The 12670-nt window shown below is 35.9% G+C and overlaps 1 long non-coding RNA gene across 1 annotated transcript in view; it reads right to left on the reverse strand.

Moving 5' to 3' along the window:
- Positions 1-6769, reverse strand: part of LOC116150904 (uncharacterized) — a 453257-nt gene extending 446488 nt beyond the window's left edge. The window contains exon 1 of the long non-coding RNA XR_004134727.2: positions 6653-6769. This is a non-coding gene — a long non-coding RNA (uncharacterized LOC116150904). The remainder of the gene's footprint in view (positions 1-6652) is intronic.
- Between the last annotated feature and the right edge of the window lie 5901 nt (positions 6770-12670).

The following is a 12670-nucleotide window of genomic DNA, read 5'->3' on the forward strand; positions in this document are numbered from 1 at the left end:
AGCAATGACCATACATTAAAAATGTACCATGACCTTTTTTTTAAATCAAAACATACCATTTTTGATAGTATAAAAGGAATAAAAAAGCAACGGCTGAATGGGAGAAGATATTTGTAGCACATATATCTGCCCTAGGACTCATCCAGAATATATAAAGAAAAGAATATACAACCCGATAGAAAAATGAACAGAAGACTTGACCAACAGATACCTCATCAAAAGGCTCTCTAAAGGGCCAATACACGTACAAAAAGCACTCAACTTCATTAGTCACTGAGATAACATAAGTTAAAACCACAATGCAATACCACTACACATCCATGAGAATGGCTAAATTAAAAAATAAAAATCAAGGGCTGACAAGTTTGTGGAGAACCTTGGACCTTCATACACTGCTCGTGGGAATGTAAATTTGTACAGACACTTTGGCTACATCTATTAAAGCTAGGCATATGCATATTTTATGAGCCTGCTACTGCATGCCTAAGTATATGCAAAACAGAAATGCAGACATATGTTCACCAAAGGAGAATGTTCCTAGCAACACTGTGCTTAATAGTTGAAAATCTGAGTGTTCATCAACAGTAGAACAGATAAATAAACCATGGTATACTCACACAGTGGGATGACAATGAGTTATCTACAACTAAACCCAAAGATATGGAACCTCACCAACATAATAGTAAGTGGAAAAATGCACACACACACACACACACAAATTATGATTCCACTTATTGATACTATAGAGCTGGAAAAAAATTCTATAGTGGAGGTGACTCTGAAGGAGAGAGTCATGACTTGAAGGGAATGCACGATTCTGTCACCTGATGAGAGTGCCGGTAAAGTACCTGTCTAGGAATCATACTTGGCTCCCTATTTTAAAGTGGATTGGCAATGTCTGTTGGAAACAGAACTGACATTTTTCTTGCAGACCTTCCACAATTAAGAGATGATCACAGCAATTCCAAGAATTGTATGAATTTGCACTTCCATCTCCCCTCTGTATCTAGAAGGATGATCTTTTCAAATCCAGAATCATAATTAAAAAATAGTAAAATGTCGAGGGACCACTGACCATGTATATAATTTGCAACAATGAAACCAATAAAGCAAGGTGGCTGCTGACAAGTCAGGTATTGTAAATGATAGGTTGGGCATTTTCTTTATGAATAGAACTTTATATTCTCTACATCTATTAATTGTATTCACTCATGAAAGCATTCATATTGGTGATATAATCCTCCTTGTGACAATCAACTCATGTTCTTCAGATTATGAGTATCTAATTATTGGATTCCTCACCCCTCATCTTGCTCCCATCCATCCTGCCACATTATGTACCCCCTACCCCAGTTCACCCAATCTCGGGTAGGGATAGGGGTCTCCTCATTCTCCATGGGGTAAATGAGAGAATCATGGCAGATCTACTTAACTTTGTGAGGATGAGGCTCTTGGAAAAGTTTTGTAGTTGATAAATTTTCAACCAAATTAAGAACCCAACGAAGCACACTGAATAATGGTCACCCAAAGGGATCAGGTCCTAATCCTTGAAATTTAAGGATCTTGACATTGCAATATTATTCTGGATTATCCAGATGGGCCCTAAATCTAATCACAAGTGTCTTTATAAGAGTGAGGTAGAAGTGAGAGGATGAGAGAAACAAACAAGGGAAGGCCATGTAAAGACAGGCAGAGATCAGAATGATGTGGCCACAAGATAAGAACACCAAGGAATGCCAGCACCCTCAAGAAGCTGGAATTGGCAAGGAACAGATTCACCCCTAGAATCTCCAGAAGGAGTGCAGCAATGCCAACACCTTGATTTCAGTTTAGTAAAACTGATAAGAAATTATGAACTCCGAAACTGTGAGAGAATAAATATCTGTTGTTTTAAGTTTGTGGTAATTTGTTATAGCGGCCAAAGGAAACTAACACATCAACCATCTCATAAAAGGAAAAAATATATATATAAAATATTATGAATATGTGCACATAAGAGATGGGCAGAAATTCAATATGGTATATATCTTTCTTTTTCTACCCTTTAATTAAACTGTTAGCTGATCACAGAGAAGAAGAGGCTCCACCCACCTCCCCGATTCCCAATGCCCAGCACTCTGCCAAGTATACACCAAAGTTCATTTGGGAGTAAATAACTGATAAGAAACAGTATTGTGCATTTCTCTGACATCTTCAGGCACATTAACTTCTAAGTTGAAACTTATAACATACTAAAAATTTAGACACAAACAAAATACATGATCTTGCTAATCAAAGTGTGATCTGATAACCAACAGCATTGGCATCACTTAGGAGCTTGTCAGAAATATAGAATCTCAGGCTCCACCCTAGATTTACTGAATGAGAATCTGCTTTTAAGTAAATTCCCTGATGATTCCTGTACACATTAATGTTTGAGAAGCGCTGAACTATAAGATAATCAGGAAAATATAAACTGCTACTGTATAGCACAGGGAACTGTATTCAATATGTTGTAATAACGTATAATGAAAAAGTATATATATAAATATATGTATAAACTGTCACAACATTGTAAATCAACTATACTTCAAAAAATAAAATTTTTTTAAAAACTTACTTTATTGTACACCTGAAACATTGTAAATAAACTATATATACTTCAATTAAAAAGGATAAGAAAAAAAGAAAATCTGAACTGATTATTTGATAATATTATGAATTACTGTTAACTTTTTTTAGGTGTGATAATGACATTGGGTTAAAAGAGTCCTTTAGAGATGTGTACTAAGTATTTATGGATGAAATTATATGATGTCTGGGATTTACTTCAAATAATTCCGGAAGTGGGGATGGGAAGTAGATGGGGGTATACAAAGGACAAGTTTGGCCATAAAATGATAATTATCGAGGCTGAGTGATATATACATGGAGGTTCATTATACTATTCCCTCTACTTTTGGATATGTTTGAAATATTCCATAATAGAATATCTGGTGTAGGGTAATTTTTTTCCCTCGTAGACCTTATGTCTGTTCACTGGCATTCTTATAAAAACTACCCAATAGCTGAACTATAATTTAGATACAACTAATTTGGGAAAAAATACTTTGTAGTGATCTCATATTTCTCTCTACTCCTACTGTTATCTGCGAGGGAGTTTGGGACCAAGGGCAGATACAAATAACCTTGGAGAGTGTGCTCATACAGGAATCTGGAGAATTATGTGGCCTTCCTGGACTTGGGTACAAAGCCTTCTCAATGCCCAAAACACGTAATCTGAGCAGACAGTCTTCCAGACACTGTGTACAACCAGAATGCTTGATTAGGGAGTGAGAACTCTAATTGGACAACCCTTTAAGGGATGGATGTTATGGCTAAAGGACAAGGAATGGGATTTTCTGGTATGTCTTTAAGGATGGTGAGCACAGAATCAAGCTAAGTAATAGCAAATGGGATCCATTTTGCTGGCATCACCTTAGCATCATCACAGAGAAAGTATTTGTTTCCGTGGTACATACTGTACGTCTACCACCTCACAGGCAGGGGTCTGACAATGTGCGTCAGATATTTAATTTAGCTCCATTCCCCTCATTGGGGGTTTTCAACAGTGATTACTATTCTTCTCTTTCACTCATCTGCCTCTGTTGCTACCATGGCAAAGAAGCAGCCGCAGCTCCTCCTGCAATGACTGGTCGCTGGGTGTGCTGGGTGTGCTGAATTTCTATCTGGCTGCAGCAATGTGTTAAGCCTCCCTCTTGCTAGGCAACAATGCCTTCATCAGTACTGAAGCTTCAATTCATCTTCCAGTTATAATTGAAATATTAATTCAATTAAAATCAGTTTGCCTACAGAAAACCAGAAGATTTTTATCCCTTTCCCCACCGCATTTTCCTGAATCCCTCAGAATTAGGGAGAAGGTTGTACATATTACTATTCTTTAAAAAGGATGCTCAATCCTTCTGTCTGCTCAGGACTCCCAGTTCTTGGTAAATAATCGGGTCACATCCAAATTGGAAGCCTAAAAGAACTGACTGAAAAATTGGATTGAACGACATGATTGTGACAGAATTTATCTCCATCTCACTGCTTCAGAAGACTAGGAGTGGCTGGGTGGGGAGTGAGGAAATTGGGAGCTTCTCTAGCAATGTAAGTTTACAATGTACATCTTTCAATTAAACTGCATTCATTTTTTAAATAAAATTAATGAAATTTGTTCTGCAGTCTTTTGAATGTAAAATCCCTTTAGCTCTTAAATGCATGATAGGTTCTAATCTTTGGGCTCAGTCTATAGGAACTCCAAGTTCCAAGTAGATCTTTATTATACCAGAATGTAGCTAAAGACTGAGATCAATTACTGCAGTAAGAGATCTGTGGATCCTAACACTGATCCCAGGCTAGATCCCAGGCAGATCCTTTATAATGTGGAAGAGTCAGGTTGAAGCCAAAATGAAATCTCTTGGTCAGAAGTTCTGGATTATCAGTTGCTGACTGGTATCTAATGGGACAGATACTGGGAGTCATTTCAGTCCTCTCCTCATGATCCTTGGGCTCTCCAATCCCCACAACAACAAATGTGTAAGGTAGATATTATTGTGCACATTTTGCAGATCAGGAAATTGAAGCACAGAGATCAAGTGACAAAAACACCTTTTGAAACTTCTATTCTAATCTACTTTGTTGGGTACTCCTACCAAATTTAGTCCAGTTTTCTTCAAAATGGAGTATGTTACACTCCTGATAATACATGAAGACTTTTTCCAAGGAGTGCCCAGGCATGGATTATTTTTTAAAAATCCTTTTCAAAATCTCGACTTCCATATGTTATTTTTTTCTGTTGTAATATCAATCATTTCCTAAGTCCCATTTCACCACCACCCTTCTCCTGTTTGACAGAAGAAAAGCATACCCCTTAACCATCCAGAACCTAATTTATTGGTGAGTGTCCCAGATGGTATGCTACAATATGGAGGAACCTCCAAAAATATTTTGCTCAGTTAAAGAAGTCAGACACAACGTACTACTTGTTCTATGATTATGTTTACATAAAATTTCCAGAAAAGGTAAATCTATATAGGCAGAAAGCAGAACAGTGGTTGCTTGGGCCTGGGGTTGGGAGCAATGATTGATGGCATACAGACATGAGTGAAAATCTGGGGGATGATGGAAATGTTCTCAAACCATACCGTGGTGATGGTTGCACGACTCTATAAACTTAATAAAAAATCATTGTATCGTATACTGACAATGGGAACATTTGTGACATGTAAATTATGCCTCAATAAAGCTGTTGGGGGAAAAAAACTCTAAGGAACCATACAAAGGGACAATTAAGAAATACTGCTGTCTAGTTGCACTATGATGTTTGGGAACAAATCCATTTGCAATTCAGGTGATTTCCAATTCTTTGCTTTCAAGAAAATTGAAAGAGTACTCAATCCAGTTATTAGCTGGCAGGACATTAAAAAATAATTCTTGATGATAGATCACTATCTTATTTTTGGCATATAATGCGGAAGGAAGTCAAAGAATTGAATGATATTGCTATATCCTGAATTCTCTGAGTAAATTTCCTCATTACTTACATTTATAAAACTAACAAAAGAGATATAGGTCTGATGATGAACTGTCTCGTTATACTAATAAGTAATATTAATGCATATACACAAATTAATGACAGAAATCCATTACATTTTAAAATGCATTTCAAATTGCATATTCAGTTTTAATGTTTAACAATTATTAATCAAAAATTATATATTTTAGGTTGTTTTGATCAATGTTCTATGATCAATAATGATGAAAATAATGCAAATCTAGGGAAAAATGTTTTAACCTGGAGCCTTATAATGAGAGGATCTATAAAAAATTAAACGTGAACATATTTACGCATTTTTGTCGCACATAAGTATTATAGGGTAATCAACAAAAACTTTTCCAATGTAAAAGTATAGTGTAATAACATTAGAGTAAAATTCTCTGGGGGTAAGAGTGCGGAAGTAGAAGTTCAAGGAGAAAAAGAGATTATGTAGAATTTTCAACTGTTAAAAATGAGCTTTTTCCTGAATTTTAAACGAATAATGGGTTTCATTCCAGTATTTAGCTTCCATTTGGTACATCTGTAATACTGACACAATATGTTTGTTTACACACTGTTGTACATGTACTTCAAGAATAGGCAAACTAATAATCCTTTGTGATAAAAGTCACAATAGTGGTTATCTCCGGGAGTGTTTTGACTGGGAGGTACATGAGAGAGCCTTCAAAGAGTATCGAAATACCCTGAATAAGTGGGTCTGCAGGACTGAACAGCAGTATGCATACGCATCCAGCAATACCTTCAAAATCTCTGCTTTACTGTATTCATTTATACATCAACAAATGCATTAAAAGAAAACAGCGTATTTACAGAACCCTAGAAATCATATCCTTTGCAATTATTTTAAACTCATGTGGAAAAAAAAAATCAGTAGGTCATCTTCAAAACGTGCAAAGGGGTAGAGACTTTGTCACAGTTCTTTTAGGAGGTATGTGTGAGCAAGAAGTGTGAGGACCACTGAACTAGCCTTCCGGACCGGAAAAGCCATAGTGGCCGCCTCCACTGTGCAGGTGCAGCTCTCCTAGCAGCAGTTTCACTCCCACCTCCAAAGCTGCCCCCACCTCCACCTCTAACCTGGGCCTCTCCGGCAGTCGGTAGCTCACTGTCCACCTTCATTCCGGGACTACACTTCCCAACAATGCAACCTTGCTCCTGGTGGAAGTTTACCTTCCTCACGTTGCATGCTGCACTGTGACGTCATACATTCAATAGCAGGAAGGGGTAGAACCGGTCTGGGCGCTTTGCTCTCTGGGAGTTGTAGTTTTCCGTGCGCGCGTCCTGGCCGGGAAAGAACTACAGAACCTTTCGAATCTGCAAGAGCGAGGCCGGGGGTTGGCGGGGGGCGGGTGGCGGGATGGAAGAAAAGAAGAGCCGACTTCCGTCTGAAGAGAGAACCAGGCAGAGCAGGAACGGAGAAGTGTTGTGTAAATCCCAGTGGAACCTAGCAATTTGGCGAAGCACTGTGGACTGCACCTGGCATCACCAGATTAAAAACTAAACTGGATTTTAAAGAAATAACTGTAGTGATTTTCTGGTTATAAAGGAAATGCTTATTCATGGTAGGAATATGGTAAAGTATAACGATGAAAATAAAAATCACAGGTCATCATAGCGCCTAGGGACATACACTTACATCATTTTATACTGGGGAGTCTGTTTTGTCAAGTGCTAACAAATGCAATTAAACGCTGCATGACTTGAAATGGAGAGGTAGCGCTATTGAAAATGAAGACAAAATTGTAGATATTATGTATAACTAGAAAATTCACTAACATCAAATGGAAAACAATAAGATATAATAAGAGAGTTTTGCAAGATGGCTGCATATAAAACGCAAAATAAGCAAAGAAAAATTAGCTTTCTTAATTTACTACAAAGAGACATTTAAAAATTATAATGGGGGGACAGGATTCCGTTCATAAAATACCAGAATTTAAACAAAATACACATAGGTCTTATATGATGACACACCATAGTTTTTTGTCTTTATCTTTTTATTTGAAATAATTATAGTTTCACAGGAATTGCAAAGATATTACTGAGAAGTTCTAGGTCCTCTTCACCCAGTTTCCCCAAATATTTACATCTTATTGAACTATAGTACAGTATGAAACCCAGGAAATTGATGTCAGTACAACATATCAGTATACTTCAAAGCTGTTTTATCACAAGTGGACATTTCTGTGACCACAATCATAATCAAGACACAATTCCAACACCTCAAAGATCTCCCTGGTGCCTTTATAGTGACACTTATCCCACCCCTAGCCCCTGGCAACAATTTGTTCCATGTCTATAACTTTGTCATTTCAAGAATGTGACAGAATAGAATCAAACAGTGTATGACATTTTGAGATGACACACAGACACACCATAATTAATTGAAATTCATTAATGGGGAAAAATACCATTTTACTGAATGGAAATTTTGAAATTAAAAAAAAAAGTCAATTGCTTCCAAATATGTTTGGTTAAATATCTCTACTGTGCTTTGTGTACTCTCATCACATCTTCTTTATCCAATCATCTGTTGATGGACATTTAGATTACTTCCATGTCTTGGCTATTGTAAATAATGCTGTTATGAACATTGGGGTGCATGTGTCTTTTCAAATTAGAGTTTCTTCTGGACATACACTCAGGAGTAGGATTGCTGGATCATATGGTAAGTCTATTTTTAGTTTTTTGAGGAATCTCCTTACTATTTTCCTTAATGGCTTCACCAAACTACAGTCCCACAAACAGTGTAGGAAGGTTCCCTTTTCTCCACACCCTCTCCAGCATTTAAGTTTGTGGACTTTTGAATGACAGCCATTCTGACCGGTGTGAGGTGACACCTCATTGTAGCTTTGATTTGCATTTCTCTGATAATTAGTGATATTGAGCATTTTTTCATGAGCCTATTAGCCATTTGTATGTCTTCATTGAAGAATTGCTTGTTTAGGTCTTCTGCCCATTTTTGGATCGGGTTGTTTGCTTTCTTGTTGTTAAATTGTATGAGATGTTTATATATTCTGCAAATTAAGCCCTTGTCAGTCTCATCTTTTGCTCAATATTTTCTCCCATTCCATAGGTTTTCTTTTTGCTTTGCCTACGATTTCCTTTGTTGTGCAAAAGCTTGTAAGTTTAATTAGGTCCCATTTGTTAATTTTGCTTTTATTTCTATTGCCTGGGTAGACTGTGCTAAGAGAACAGTGTTAAGATTCATGTCAGAAAAAGTTTTGCCTAAGTTTTCTTCTAAGAGATTTCTAGCATCTTGTCTTATGTTTAAGTCTTTAAGCCATTTTGAGTTTATTTTTGGGTATGGTGTTGTTACCGAGTCCCAACTCATTCTGCTTGCCTCATGAAAAGCCAATAAATCGGGAAACGAGGTGTTGGGGCAAGGAATAGCAACTTTATTCGGAAAGCCAGCAGACCGAGAGGATGGCAGACTAATGTCTTGGAGAACCACCTTGCTCCAGTCAGAATACAGGCTCCTTTTCTACAAAAGAACATGGGAGGGGGTGTAGTTGATTGTTGCAAACAGAAGTGGAATGGTTTGTAACTATTTTGTTTAATAAATATTAAATGAGCATTTTTTTGTACCAACATTGTTCTAGGCACTTTTACATATGCCATTGATAAAACATAGAAATGAAAAGAAGGAGGGGCTAGAGATAATTTATATAACTTGATTATTATATATTCCAGTAACTTACTGAAGCTACATAAAACTTCACCCTATTCACATGACTATGTGTGTAAGTAGCACATGAACTCAATATTCCTTTTTTTCACTTCAGTTTGGTGACAATCATCTTATTCATTTATCTGAAACATTACAGACTCTGTCTTCTAAGGAGGTGTTCATCCAACTACGTAAAATTTTCATATGGGAAACTTAGATTGCTTCTAAATGTTTTCCCATGAAAGAAATAATCTGTAATTAGCTTCACTGTGTTTTTCTACTTGCTTCATGAACCAGCTTAGGAAAACGTATCTTACATGCATGAGAAATCTCCTGGTGTGTACTTGAATTCTAATTAAAAGCATTTAGTAATAAGATGGTAAGGGAAAAAGTCACACAACTGGTTTGATGCCAATAAGTTGCAAGAAGAGTGAGTTCAACATACAGAATTAGAAATCCAGTCACCTGTGAATAATAAAATAATGGTACCCAGGCAAGTCTTGAATATCCACTATCCCAGAATCTGATTTCAGTGCTCTCTTTTGATCAATTTAAAGAAACATCTGTTAGAAGAGCATCAAAATATAGTATTTACGGTACAGTTTTGTTCCTTTACAATTGCATAAGTTGTAAACTGCTTTTAAAAATCTCACCATCTGAAAATTGCCCTCTATGAAATTGATTTGACTGTTCAGAAATCTTTTAGTTATCTAGTTTTAGATAGTTTTATCATCCTCTACAAGTGAAAAGCTAATTATCTAGTTTATTTTTTGTTAGCTCCATTGCTGTTTGCAAATACCCTCTAAGTCCCAGGCTAGCCTCCGTGAGAGGAGGGTCTTTGCTGTGTTCACTAATGTGTCCTCTGAGCCTGGATCAGTGCCTAGCAATAGTATGAGCTCAATTCACACGTATTAAAGGAATTGATCCTACACTAACATACTAAGAATGTTTTGCTTTCTAAAGTACAGTATTGCCCCAACACTTGCATTAAATACCAGTTCTCAATTATTCCATTACCAGGCTGCATATCATAGTGTTTCCAAATGCTTGGGTACCTTGGATTTTCCTTTGTGACTTGTCATTGTGCTGTTTGTATGAGAAGATCTGGTAAAAGACTCACCTTGAAGATACTGAGTAGGATTTCAGTTCTGATTCCACTCCCTGCGTGACCTTAGGCAAGTCATTATTATGTGGCAGCTTTATGTCTGACACACAATAGGCACTTAAAATTCTCTTCCTTCTAGCCTACTCCACCTTTCCTTCCTATGTAAGATAATATTTGTTCTCAGTGTAACATTGTAAATATGTTGATTTTTAATTAACATTTGCAATAAGCTGGCAAGGTTTGTAACCCGTTTTTAACCCATCAAGCTGTCATTCTCCACAGAAATAAACCTCATTCTTATGCAAATGTAGGGGAGGAGGAAGGTAAAATGTGTGCTTAGTCCTTTGGAGCCCCCAAAATCCTGGTTTCGGGTCCTTAACAAATGAAATAAGAGCCTTGAGGCCATTATTCTTCTCACTCCACAATCGAATCGCCTTTAGCAATGCAATACAGCGTAGTGAAAATGTGCACTACATTGGGATCTAAATAATCTTAATTTGACTTTACGTTACCATTGACTGGTCATGTGACTGGATAAATCTGTTAATCTCTCTGCAAAATGGAGATTATATTATGGGTCTCGCTAGCCCCTCTCACAATGGAGATAATGAGATAATGTATGTGAAATCATTATGCCATATAGATGGAAGCCATTAACAATTTGAATATATCACTATTCAGCAGTGAATTTTTGCTATATTTCTCTTACTGATGTTTCATCGCATATATTTCTTTGCCTCTTGTCACTGTCTAGCATTCACCTGTGTTAAAGATTATATTATTAGATGGGAGGGATTTTCAATTTCAACTATATAAACTCACTATATAGCCCAATCTGGCTTTCGAGAAGTACCACAAGTAATCACCTAATTGTTCTCTAACATGTAGCTTTTACTTGTTCTAATATATAAAAATTTTAAAACATTGCAATTAATATAAGTATCAATATATTTTGTATAATTCATGCAAATATTGATATATGTATTAATGTATTTATTGGATGAATTAAAGTAAGTTTCAGGGAATTTTCTCTGTCATAAACTATAAATACTGCATTTCAAGATATGATAGTGAGACATTTGTTCATCAGAAAATATGTTTCAAAAAACAAATATTACCAAAATCTATATGATATAGTCATTTACAAATACAATCCACTTGAAAATATAAATGGATATATAATCCATTTGCCATTTAGTTTTGGACAAAAATCAAAAATTAAACTTACAGTGTTTCCTGATGCCCATGTTACATGTAATTTGATCAAAATCTGTCTAATATTTTAAAATAACAAAAGGTCATGGAACAGATAAAAGGAAAATTCCAAGAGGTTGAGTTCAAAAATCAACTTCATTCTGTTTAGTTAAATGAGTCCATATTTATCCATTATGGCAATTCCCTTCATTTAAATTGTGAGTGTTTCTCAGTCATTTTTAATGTCACTTTATAAGTTGCTAAGCTTTATTTGTTAATCAATGAGCATTACTGTCAAGCTGTCTTTGAATTAAAAAAAAACAGAATCTGAAATACTGGTTTGCAGTCTTTCCGTCTTCAGCGAAACAATTATGCAAATATTGCCATCTTTCTAATATAGTGAATAAAATTCTCATGATAAGTAATTCCACAAAGATCTATTAATATAATTTGGATTTCAGAGAGATTTTAAGAAATATATGAAGGAGCTATGGAATAATTTTACTCTAGAAAATAACTGGCACATAGCACCACCCCACAATTCAAAATCTCTACTTTTAGATTTCAGCATTTCTTATGGAATTATTTGCTTGTTTGCTGGAGAAAGTAAAAGACTATCAATTATTAGTAATGATTTCCTTAGTTGAAAAATGTAAAATAAATGATTGAAACATTTGGCAGGGGTCAGTAAGAGTTTGCATATTATTGATTCACTTTGTCCTAACACTTTAATGACACAGACACAATTAATATTCAAAGCATGGTTAATTATAATTATACTCCACAGATGTTCAGGAAAAATTAAGAACTGTAGTGATTTCAGATTGAATTGCCATGCAGAAATTCGAATCCTTTGACTCTTTACCTTTCTCTTAAAAATAAATAACTAATTTAGTACTTAGATGTTCAAATGCTTGGGCAGTATGAAATTGTGCCTAGTCCTAATTATATAAATAAGATAGATTTATTGAAATATGACTGTAAATATACAGAAAGTGTAATATGTCAAACGCCCATTTAATTAATTTCCACTGAGTAGCCATAGCAGTACTTCTCATACAGTAATGCAGGTATGAGTTAACTGGATCTTGTTAAACTGCAGACTGTTTCAGTCTGGGGTGGGGCT

Source organism: Camelus dromedarius, chromosome X (assembly GCF_036321535.1).
Source record: "Camelus dromedarius isolate mCamDro1 chromosome X, mCamDro1.pat, whole genome shotgun sequence".
In the NCBI taxonomy this organism is placed as follows: domain Eukaryota; kingdom Metazoa; phylum Chordata; class Mammalia; order Artiodactyla; family Camelidae; genus Camelus; species Camelus dromedarius.